The 12,682-nt window shown below is 28.1% G+C and overlaps 1 protein-coding gene across 1 annotated transcript in view; it reads right to left on the bottom strand.

The window, feature by feature from the left end:
• Nucleotides 1-12,408, bottom strand: part of LOC107456242 (heat shock protein beta-1) — a 46,300-nt gene extending 33,892 nt beyond the window's left edge. The window contains exon 1 of the mRNA XM_021146370.3: nt 12,249-12,408. The gene's annotated coding sequence lies outside the window, so the exon portion shown is untranslated. The remainder of the gene's footprint in view (nt 1-12,248) is intronic.
• Nucleotides 12,409-12,682: the final 274 nt, after the last annotated feature.

Genomic DNA, 12,682 nt, shown 5'->3' with positions numbered 1-12,682 from the left:
AATTAATACAATTGATTGATATTTATTATTTGTATCTATCTAAGTACGTTATATATTATATTAAATTGTACTAATTATTTCACAATTAGATTTATACTACAATTTTTGACGTATGCAGGATTTTCTACAATGACCACCCCTTATCTATCGTTATAGAATATTTGCTGAAAAAGAAGCCAAAATATTATGTCCATTAAGGATCGCAAATTAATGTTTAACCAGAATAGAGCACGAAGGTAGAAGTTGAAAGGCGATTACTATAAATTAATACTAAAAATAAGCAATGCAGACTTGGAGATAAGATTTATTTCGCCACCAGGAAATCAAACTGGTTTTGATGTTACTCATTCTGCCTGCCTCGCTAGTGATTTTATTTATTCCCAGTCAAATTTACTTATTTGCGAGCCCTATTCTGCTTACTTTTTTGAAAAGAATTTTAAACATATACGAAAAGGGTGGCCATAACAGAACACTATAACTAATTTGTATTCATAACTCATTCTAATGATTTTCGTTGACTGACAAGTTTTCAAAGCGCAGATAAAAAAGAGAACACTTATCTCTAAACTAGAAAGACAATTAGACAATAAAATCCTCTTTTTTTCTTTAAATTCTGGAACATTCTAGGGAGTTAAATTATTTTTTTAATGAACTGCCAAGATCACCTATGTCTATGGCAAACTAATTGTAGAGAAAACGCCATGCATTTACATTTCAAATTCACCAAAACTCCATTTTCGAGATTTAAAACTCTAAAATTGACTTTCCTATGATTACATCTAAAATAAAATATAACTTCCTAAATTCGAAATAGAAAAACCCCCTTCCAGATCCAGAACTGTCAAAAAGACCATTTCTACCTCACGTCGTCTTTTGTGTTGAATATCCCCCAAGTCACCACTCATCAGTCAATTTCAACCCCACCGTTGCCAGTTCTTTTCATACAAATAAATTCAATTTTTCTTTTAAATGTTAGGAGGACGACAAGCGATTTTTATGCCACACCCCTTCTTTTCCGATTCTAAATATATCCCTATTTTCGACAGTCCGGTGCTAAATCATTGTAATTTCACGTTCTAAAATTACATGAAATTAGCATAATTAGATGGAATTATCTTCCGCGGCATTTATGTAACTCATTTCCGAATTTCACACTCAATTTAACGTCGGAAACTGATGTTATTTCAAAGCAGTATTTGTTATCTTATATCTTCACAGGGGAACGTTAATGTATCAAACACTATCATTCAGCAAAGCTGTAATTTGTTCGTTTATTTTAATGTGTGTTTTGTTTGAAATAAGAAACTAGATAAGAGATATCAGGTAATAGTGTTATTGATTTTCAGGAAATGACTAGAGATAATAACAATTTACTAAATTTATTTATAAAACATCCATTTATGATTTCTAAATGAAAAAAGACCTAACATTTCACACTTAGAAAAAAAATGTGGTTGAAACTAACAGAATATGATAAAATTACAAAATTTTACCATATTTACCAAATTTTATGGCATAATATAGAATTACTTCTCAGTTAATTTTTATCAAATCATGAATTAAGCGCATTGGTAAAATTACCGAGAAAATTGGTGTTTCTATGGGAATATAATTATTAACTGTGTCGACCTATAATTATCAACCATGTAATAGTGGTAGTTACGCCACATTACCATAGAGCCGGACACATGGTTAATTTTACCATATTCTGGTAGTTTTGACCATACATTCTTTCTCAGTACATGAATGTGAAGTATGGTGATATCCGTCTGCTACTTATTCGTTTCGATGGGTAGTAAAACCTATTACAACAGAATCTTGTTTATGCACCTATATTGGTATAATAGTTCCTCATTCTCATTACATCACTTATAACGGCAAAACCAATAATATTTAACAGCACATTTAATTAAGCATCACTGGTGTAAATAATAGTTCGGTGGATTTTTACGGCCATCGAATTAGGTACTGATATTAAATTTGACAAAAATTATTATAAGTATATTAAGTGTCGATGCTAATTATTGTCGATATTTGCAAATAATTAATTTCAACAATGGGTACACAATTAAATAAAAAGTTTTGTTAAAAAAAAAGCTAAATTAATAGAGAAAAGGAACTGAAAACCATAAAAAATCGCCCTATTATTATTGTGGCAATGATTGCTAATTAATTTCGGCAATAAGTGCTATTGAAATTGTGTTAATTGGTGTTTTTAATAATTAATATTGCTTTATTTTATAACCGACGTTAAACAGCCGGTTCAAGTTTTGGGTTTACGACTAATAATGTTCAACTCCCTTAGCCTTGTAATTTTGAACCAAATCGAAAATACAAGGGACTTCCCGGATCAAGCATTGAGAGAATTTTTTCGTTGTGGAGGACTTTAAGATGGAACTAACCCACATTTGCGTTACATAGTAAGGAAAATCACGAAAACACGGGAATTCTAACCCATGATCCGTCAACCACTGAGGATATTTAACGACAGCACTGTGGTCTGTGCGAACCGGGTGCGGAAATTGTATCGACCAGCCATCACTAGGACTCGAATCCGGTTCACCTCATTGGAAGGCGACTGCTTTATCCCCTGAGCCACCATGCCTCTTAATAATTAATTGTGTTAATTGACGTTTGGAGCTTAATATACTAATATTGGTACTAAGATACCTACTGTTGGTTCAGGGAAAATAGATTTTTATAGTAAGTACGGGAGAAAAGTTTTAGTTATACTGATTTTTGACTATCAGGAGTTGACCTCGATTAATAGCATTTAAACTGAATGAAACCGAATGCAGTTTATCTTCATTTCGATGGGTTGAACTTCTAAAATCATGTTTTTCTAATCTAATAAAGTAAAGTTATCCTGAAAGAAGGGCAACAAATAATAATAAACAAATAAATGATTTGAGTTGATTTAGTTTAATTAATTATGTTTAGTATGTGTCTTTCACAGTCTTATGCATGATTTCGATGCGTTGACCTATATCAATTTATTGTCTATTTACTTTTTTTATTACCGCTTAAAAGAATGAGTATTCAGCTGGAAAGAAATAAAATAAAATGATTATAATACGAACGAGAATCACGCTCAGAGAAAATAAAGTGCAACACAATATTGCGACGACAAGAAGAAGATTGCACAAATTTCTGTAAAGAAAATACTAAAAAGCACTTAAAATTACAAATACTAATAAACTTAATAATTAATTAATAGTTTTTTCAACACGCCAGTTCTTTTTCGTGCAGATTTCGTACCACAAACTTTTGTTCTAATACGAAGTCATGAATAATAATAAAGATTACACTATGAAATTTTAACTGAGTTAAACAGTTTAAAATTCTCTTTAAAATAAAAAATTATCATACCGAATAAAGAAAATCTTTCTACAGTATAATATCTACAAATGAATTTAAAAAACTACTACTTGAATCACTACACTGCAAAAAAAGACTAGATCAAATTGCGGTATTATTTAATCTTACCGTAATTTGATCTGGTAGTACGATCTCTGGATCAAATTACGGTAAAAAGCACCGGCACTTTGAATGCCAGTACTTTCTGCCATAAAATAATTTTACAGTAAAGTTTTAAGAACAAAAAATCTGATATATCGGAATTTTACAGTATTATTTACTGTAAAATCATTAAATCACTGTAACTAAATAAATAATGCCGTAAAGATTACGGTATAAAATTTTACAATAAAATTGGATTTTATGGATATTGAGCTTAGGATGTCAGTCATAATTTAATCCGGAATTTTTTACAGTATACGTAGCGGAGGTGGAATGCTTCTTTTTCTTAAGAATCACAAAAATAATTTTTAAATAATGTAAAAAAATATAATAAAAATTAATATAAAAACTTTTCAAAAATATTTAATATCTTTTTCATATTTTACATGTGCGTAAACTGAAAATTGTTCTGCAGACAATGCATAAGAACATATTTTAACACAAAATAAAATATTCTTAATGAAGCTAGATGTCTATTTCACATAAATATTCCGTAATCGTCTGCAGAAAAAAAAAGGCAATTTAAGCTTTTAAATCGTTTGTATCTTCCCCAATTTCAATTCAATCTAACCCTCTTACGTAAGCACACTTTTTTCTACATTACTTAAGCAAATGTATTCAAAATAACAATAATTTCACGGCCCACCAAGAAAAATAGATCTCACTTCCGGCTAGCTTTGATGATAGAACAACTATGTTTCTTCCTTCACCGTGGAATGTGCCTATAGAGCGTATTTCTATTTTTATGAGGGGAAAGTGAAAAAAAAAATCATTTGCAGTGTGGTTTAAATGAGATTTTGATTGCTTAGCATGAATTCACATTAATTTCAGAGATAGACAGATTCCAGTAGTATAATAATAAAGTAGAAGGGAGCGTTCACCCCGAAAGTAAAGAAAACAGGCACAACTGAGGCACTTTAGTATATCATCTCAAAGAGGCGTTAAATTAATAGCTGTTTATTTGCCCTTTTATTTCCCTAAGGTTTCTTTGTTTTTCAAAACAGGATTACGAAATAATTATAATTTAAATTTAGTTTTTGTCTTTTTAATTTAGAATAAAACAAAATAAGAAATGTTTTCATGTATTTCATTTATTTTATATTTATTTTATGTTGCTGTAGTTGTAGTTTAGTTACGTAACACTAGAGCTGCACAATGGGCTATTGGCGGCGGTCTGGGAAACATTCCTGAGGATGATCTGAAGACATGCCATCACAATTTTGATCCTCTGCAGAGGGGATGACACCATCGCTTCCGTAGCCCGACGACCTGTACGCGAAGTAAAGCACTTTACGTTCGAACAGTTTAACGAGGACCAATACAGCACACCTTTGATACCTACGCAGACTGATCCAAGTGGGCGCCCACATGCACACTGACAGCAGCCAGTGATGCTTGACTTTGGTGATCTGCTGGGAACCGTGTCTTAACGATCAGTCCACTGCGGGACTTGTATTTATTTTAATTAGTTGATTCAGAAAACAAATAAGATTTCTACGAGTTGTAAAAAAAAATAAACAACTGGAATATTTAATTTAAAGCAACAAAAAAAATAGATGTTCGAATGAAAAGAAACAAAAACTCGTTAACAATAATTAAGCAGAAAATAAATCTCTACCTTTTACACTGTGAATTCCGGATCAAATTACGGTATAAAATACCGTCACTTGGAGTGGCATCATCCGTAAAATCCATTTTATCGTAAAATTCATTTTTACCGTAAAATACATTGTACCGTAATTTTTACAATAATAATTATCTAATTGAGTGATTTTACGGTACTTATTACTGTAAGAAATACGGTATATCAGATGCATTGCATTTATATCAGATTAACATGTTCCAATATAACTGGATTACTTAGTGCCGGGACTACTTACCGTACTTTGATTCTGAATATTTTACAGTGTAATATCAAGTTGCTGTTGTATATTTATATATATGCAGTGTAAGTGAATCAATTGTAATTTCCTAAAGTGCTAGTCTAGATCTTTTTCATGTCGATCTACCCTCATATAATGCCATTTAGGTTTTTTAAAGTAGCAGCTGAAATTCTGAAGTTCTCTTTATTTTAAGTATGTTCTTTGGCCGTTGGGCCTACGTTTACTTCTAATTGTTCCGTAAATGTTAATAACCCTTTGTAACCTTTATTAAAAATTATTATACCTAAATAAGATACAATTTCGATTATGCAGATGAAAAATACCATTAATTTTTTTCTTACTTAAAACAAATTATTTCAATAAAATAGTTTAAAGGATAGTATCTTAGTAAAACATTTTGACAGGAGTGAGCAAATCCATTAATCAACTGAGCACAGAAATTCACTCGTTAATACATGTCACAGCACGTCCCGCGTTGCTCCAGACATTTTATGCTCTAACTTTTACATTTTCACGGAAATCAATTCAATAACAATAATCTTAAAAGGATATAAACTATCAAAAAATGAAATGTTCTTTTCATTTTTGAAAATTTTACTGTGTTGTTCCACCTTAATAAGAGAAGATGTTAAATGTTCTCCTCTAAGGTTAATTATATTATGGAAAATTCAGATTATCAATAGAATTTAAATACAATAAAGTAGATACGTCAGATAAGTACAAAAAAGCAAAATGCTTTCTAACATTAACTTCCACTTATTAGATTTTTTCCAGTCAATGAACTTGAACATAGTTATTGACTAATCTGACACAAAACTACCAATTTTCTGAAAAATATGATCTGAAGTTGTTTTAATTGCAATTATATTTTTTGTCTTAATATTTAATTTTAACCTTTAATTACACAATAAAAAATTCCGAATTACGGTAAAAAGTATTGGCTCTTAGGATTCCCATACTTTTTATTGTAAAATCCCTTTTTACTATTTATGGATTATTAACATTTAATTTTTATAGTAATAATTACCATAAAATCACTGAATCTAATTAAATAAATATTATTATAAAAATTACTATATAATATTTCAAGTTAAAAAGGAATTTTACGGATGATGCACCCAAAGTCTCGAAGCTTTATACCTTATTTTGATCTCGAATTTTTCACATAGTGCTCTTTTGAAATCTTATAAATAATAATTTTTGAAAGGCAACATTTGCTGCTTCAAAACAAATAATGGGTTCAATTTAAATAAAGTTTATTTCCTTTCGGAAGAAAATTCAAGTTAAATTCTACATTTTTTAATATATGATCTAGAAACTGAAATAAATAAATTAAATAAAAAAAATTATTTCGAAGACTGAGATAGATGACCAATAAAAAAAAATTCAGTGAAGTATTCAAATGAAGAGGAAAAAAAATGGAATATTCTTATAAATTTTGTTAATTATGATCTTTAAAAATCATTAATCAACAAACTTGTCGAAAGATAATTTCATTACTTACCAAAGGGATAATACTTTTTTTTTTCTTTGATTAAGTTACCGTTTCAGCCTTGCACGGTATTTACAGTCACGAACACTAAATAAATGATGAAGTAATCAGGTATGACCTTCTCGAAAGGCTAAGTAATGACGCAGTAGCTAATTATTATTCGAAGTTAAAGGATCGATCACAAAAGGACTCACATATACAAGTAAAACAATCGCTCAGACAAAATATATCATTTTTTTAAAATTATTTTTATTATGTATTGCTAGGGTTTTGTTTGAGAAAGGTTTTCCTGATACGAAATTTCGTCTACGCAATTTTGGGATACGGAAATACTCAAAATATTGATATTCGTATTTAAAAGGTAGCCATTAGAACGACAGGCAAGTTTTATAGTTTAATTTGTCATTCCTTAAGATACTGACTATCCTTCTTTAATGTAGTATGTAAGTTTATGGATGGGAAAAAATTCTGGTAAAATTACCCCACAGTATGGTAATGACATTTCCGGTAAAAGAAACATCATAATTCTAGTAATAAAGTCAAAATAAACGGTATTTAAGCCATTTATTTATTAATTTTCCGGTCATATTACAACGGTCTATCAGAAATTACTGTTTTAAAATTAAATGTCTCATTGCCTCACATTTAGTAAATAATACAAAACAAAAAAGTACATTTAACGGAAAAATGTTTTTTATGCCATGCTCTAAGTTGCCATAATAAAATTACTACATTTCATCAAATTTACCAAAATTTATCCCATGTTAAAAAATTTTATTTAACTGTTAATTTTACCCAAAATCATTACCAAAGCGCTTCGGTAAAGATTAAGGAGCTTTTTGTTGCTCCCACAGAGCCAGAAGCACGGTAATATTTTATCATATTCTGGAAGTTTTGACCATAATGTTTTTCTCAGTGTACGATGTTTGGTTGAAAATTGTTCAAAAACGGAATTTATGAATGGTTGTTCAAGATCTTTTATGAAGAGATTACCTCAAAAAACCCTTAAATTTTCACATTTTTCTTTTTTTTCTCACTGAATAAACTTAGTTATTTGAAACAAAATGTTTTTACACCTGATAGAGTTACGTTTCTTGAAAACGGTAGCCCCTACAAAACATCAATTTTATCTTTTTTTCATTATTTCTTTACTAAACTTTACCAGCTTAAATAATTAATGCATTACAGCTTGAATAACTTTAGTATATATGTTTTTTCCGTTGCATACAGAATCTTTTTGAAACCAAAATTACGACAAATTGGACAAATAAAAATGCCTTCAAGATTTAGCAACTAGTTTCTTAAAAATTACGAATGCAATACGGAAAAAAATTCTACGTGCTATGATAAATTACTATGTGAAAAATTTAATTCAATCAGATAGAATTTGCAGGAATTATAGTATCAGCAAGTATGAAAAAAGCAGTATTAAGAAAACGCTACTTAAAATTGTTCCTTCATCCATACTTGCCTCAAGCAGTTAGAGCTTTGTTTTCCGTATTAAAGTAGTTTCAACTTTAATCTTAAAAACTAAGTCCTCATGCACAATCTAATAAAATTTTACAATGGTTTTTTGTTTGAAATATAAATAATGATAAATATGTTAATTAATCATAATTTTATACTTTAATTAGTTAAATAAAATAATTAAATAGAAAAGAAAATTAATTTCATAGTAAAGATGCATTTTTTTCTTATCTTGTTTAAAAATAAAATAAAAATCTGTTTTAAAGGAAATATATCTTAAAATCTAAATGAAACAAAATAATTGAACGAGATAACTTAGCATTTTTGAAAATTTCCGTCTTTTAGTATTCATTAATATTTAGCAGAAGTAATTTAAACATTATAGTGTTTCACATTTTTGCTGTAAAAATTGTCTGTTTTTGTATTTGCAATTAAAAAAAATTTTAAATTGCAATTAAAATTTGCAATTTAAAATAGTAAGTGATACGAAATTCTTCATATGATTCCAAACAAAACAATTCAATATTTCCGTTACAAACAAAATTAAATAAATATTAAATAATAATTAAAAAAATGATAAAATAATATTTTTGAGAACTATATTATGTAATGAAATGAAATTATTTTATTTAAAAGAATGCGTGCTATTTGAAAATAGTATTGTTTACAGAATAATACAATACAGTAATAAAAAATGAAAGTTTTAGAATATTTCCTGATGATAATAATGATAGGAGGAAAAAAAGATGTCACCTCTTCAAATGTTAGCGATTTTTGTTAATTTTACACATACCTGCACAGGTGTTACAGTAAATGATGTGTCATCTGGTGAAATAGAATTCAGTGAGAAATAAAATTTCTACTTTACAATATGGAAATAATTTGTATATGATTCATGTGATGATAAATAAATGACATATAAAGGACATAAATAGTAATTATCATTTAAATCATTCTCTACAACTTGTGTTTTTGGAAGTATTTTTTTTTCTAATAAATTTATTTGAATATAAAGAATAAAACATTATTTTTTTTTCTTCAAAAATGTATTTTTCATCGTGGAAAAACAACATGCCAATATCATTGGAGCAGCATGTTAACATATTTACCGTTCAACGTTTTATTAAAGCCAAATATTCTCTGCATTCATATATTCTTAAAGCAATATTGTAAAGTTTGCTTTCAAATTTAACACACATTGCTAACAACGCTACAATACAATGATTTTGTTTTAAAAATTCTCAATTTGTCTTATTTAGTTCAAGAATAAAACTTTGTTTCCCCGTAAAACTTTTCAAAAGTAGAAACATTTGTCACAAAAAGCTAATATTTTCGGCACTGTAAAGAATTTCGAATTAAATTACGGTAAAAAGTACCGGCATTATGGGTTCTCCATCCGAAAAATTTTAATTTCGTAAACTCGTTATCTTAATTGGGGTCTTTTTTTAGTTTAAAGCATTATATTTAAATGAAATAATAAATATCCAATGCCTTTTGGAGTTATTATTGCTTTATAACACCTGTTAATAAGCTACACAAAATTCGAAGTTTATTCTATTCATAAGTCTCCCGGAATTTAAAAACGCCATAGCCCCCCTCCCCCCAAAAAAAATGAAAAAATTTTATTATGAGTTTAGATTTATAAAATTTTAAAATTTATGTTATTATCAAATAAATTAACTGAATGATTTTGATAAGTTTTGCCATACTTTTACACTTAGAGCTTAAATTAACGACTTTCCTATAGTCAAGAGATAAAGTTAACAAATCGATACATTTAATGTTTCGATCATTTAATAATCGATACATTTAATATATAATCGATTCATTTGTAGGTAAATTATCAAAAAATATTTTTATACAAAATTTTGAATATTTTAAATGGACCATTTTGAATATTTCAAAGGAGGGTCTCCAAGTTGTAAGTTCACAACTTTTGTTTATTATAAATAGAAGTGCAGATAGCTTATCACTAGACGACAGCTGATTTAAGGACAACGTAAATGACACTCTCTACAATCGACAATAAAAGATCAGGTAAATTGTTTCCTTCGTCGTAAGACAATGAACTTGACCTTACAAACTTAAAAGTCAAGAATGAGGAAAATACTATCTTTCCTTTCATTGTAGAATTTCAAATTAAAACAACATAAATTATTTTCCTTTTTTATATAATTACAAAAGATGTCATATTATTAACGTTAATTGATTTTTTTGTGTACATAACTCTTGTCATAAAATTAGAATCTTCTGGAATGATAGAAAATATTTTATTACTTTTAGGTTTTTAGTTTTTTGTAAAGAAAAATATGTTTATGTATTGCGTGTGGTTAGTCAGCTTTTAGTATGATTAATAGTTAATTGCATGTAATAATTAATATGGTTCATAATTGTGAAAAATTATTCTGAATTACATCACTACTCGTTTTTATTTTGAATAATGTAAATAGAGCCGCAGAACATGATGAAATTTTGGCAAATTTTTCAGATATATTAATAAATCTATTCACTATTACTTAACAGAATATATTCACGATTTTACAATGACATATTATAATAATTTGATACATTTCAAAATTAATTAATAGTTTAAATAACAATTACTAGTTAGAATGAAAAGAACTACAACAAAAAAATCAATTAAATTTGCTTACATTTACCAGATTTTTTGTACTTAACATGCATTATAATATTATTAAAAATAGTTCAATTTTATGAAGTTGCAAAGAACTTACTATACCGGTTAACATTTTTGATGCATATAATGACTGGTAGTTATTTATAGTAATATTAATGTGCCATAGTAACTGAAACGAACTGAAAACAAAATTTAAAATATTTAGCAATTATAATTAATGTTTAAAATTGTTGTTTCCCACCTAGAACTGAACTTCATATTTAAATCATACTAGTTTAAATAAGGCATTACAATTAAAAATATTATTTCAAAATTTATTCTAATGCATTTCATAAACTTTGAAAAAAATAGTTTTTAGAGAAAAAAGTACATGTAAAAGTGGAAATTGAAGCTTTTAAAATTTATCTGAAGCTGGTTAGAAGTTTAATTCTCCACTAATCATCGTTATCAAACCTTAAACTGAGATTTATTCGAGAAAATTATTATTTTCTAATGCGTGAATTACCAGTTGTAATTATCTCACAAAGGCAATTTTTAAAAAATTTTATCTACCGCATAATATAATTTTTTATGCGTCCAATAGCTAAACATCGTCATTGAAACTTCTTTTTGATGTTTTTCTTATATAATATACAAGCACATTAAACAAGACAAAATATTACAATGATATCATTAAAAGTAATATTCATAAAGAAGTTTTTTTAATGAAATAATCATGCCTGGACTTCTTAAGTCAATTTAACTCGTCAGAGACAATGTCTAAATAATCACACGCAAACTTTCTCCTACATTTTTAAAGAATTTAAAATTGTATGGGGAAAATTTCATTTATTTTGTGTATCATTAATTTAATATGCAAATTTCTCAAGCGAAATTTTAAAATGGAACAATACTTTAAAAATGTATTATTTACTTTTGGTATCATTCTTTATTATTTTCTTTATAAATGCACTATCTTCTTATGAGAAAAATATTTAACGGATTTCTTTATTCTTTTCCAAACCAAAATATGACAAATATCATGCCAACACATCAATAGAAAGTAACATTTCAACAAAAATACCACGCTAAAAGAATACCTAAAATAATATCAGATAAATTTAATCGTCTGCCAAAAGGAAAAATTGTGTTAAGTTGTCATGGAAACCACGTTGCGTCACTCATAAAGTTTGACAGAAACAAACTTATTGTTTATCTTCCGCATGTCTCGCTCTTATTTAACTCTAAGAGAATGATTACATTCACTTACCTGTAAAATCTTAGTTGTTAATACCGCTTTGGAGAAGCACGTTTGTGTTGCGATATTTCTTTTGCACTGACAGTGATGCTATAGCTTCGAAAAACTGACCCCAAATAATATCTAGTTGGCGATGGCGTAGCAAACATAACCGGCATATCCAGGGTTACAATGATTAAACACTTGGCAACCATGACGCCTGAGGATTTTCGCCAAAGTATCAAGATTTCTGCTGTGATAATGACATGATGAATTATTTTCTTGAAACTATGTATAAAAATATGCACATATTTTCCTGGAATAGATTATATATTGAAATGTTTTACTTTGTGCTAACTCAAAAAGTTGACATGCATTAGAGTAGATAAATCACGCTTTTTTAATGAATACCTCCCGTTTTAACTATATTAGTAGACCCCATTTTAAAACACAAGGTATTAAAAATA

Source organism: Parasteatoda tepidariorum, chromosome 8 (genome assembly GCF_043381705.1).
Source record: "Parasteatoda tepidariorum isolate YZ-2023 chromosome 8, CAS_Ptep_4.0, whole genome shotgun sequence".
Taxonomy (NCBI): Eukaryota; Metazoa; Arthropoda; class Arachnida; order Araneae; family Theridiidae; genus Parasteatoda; species Parasteatoda tepidariorum.
Note: the sequence above shows the minus strand (reverse complement) of the source record. Positions and strands in the feature narration are given on the sequence as shown.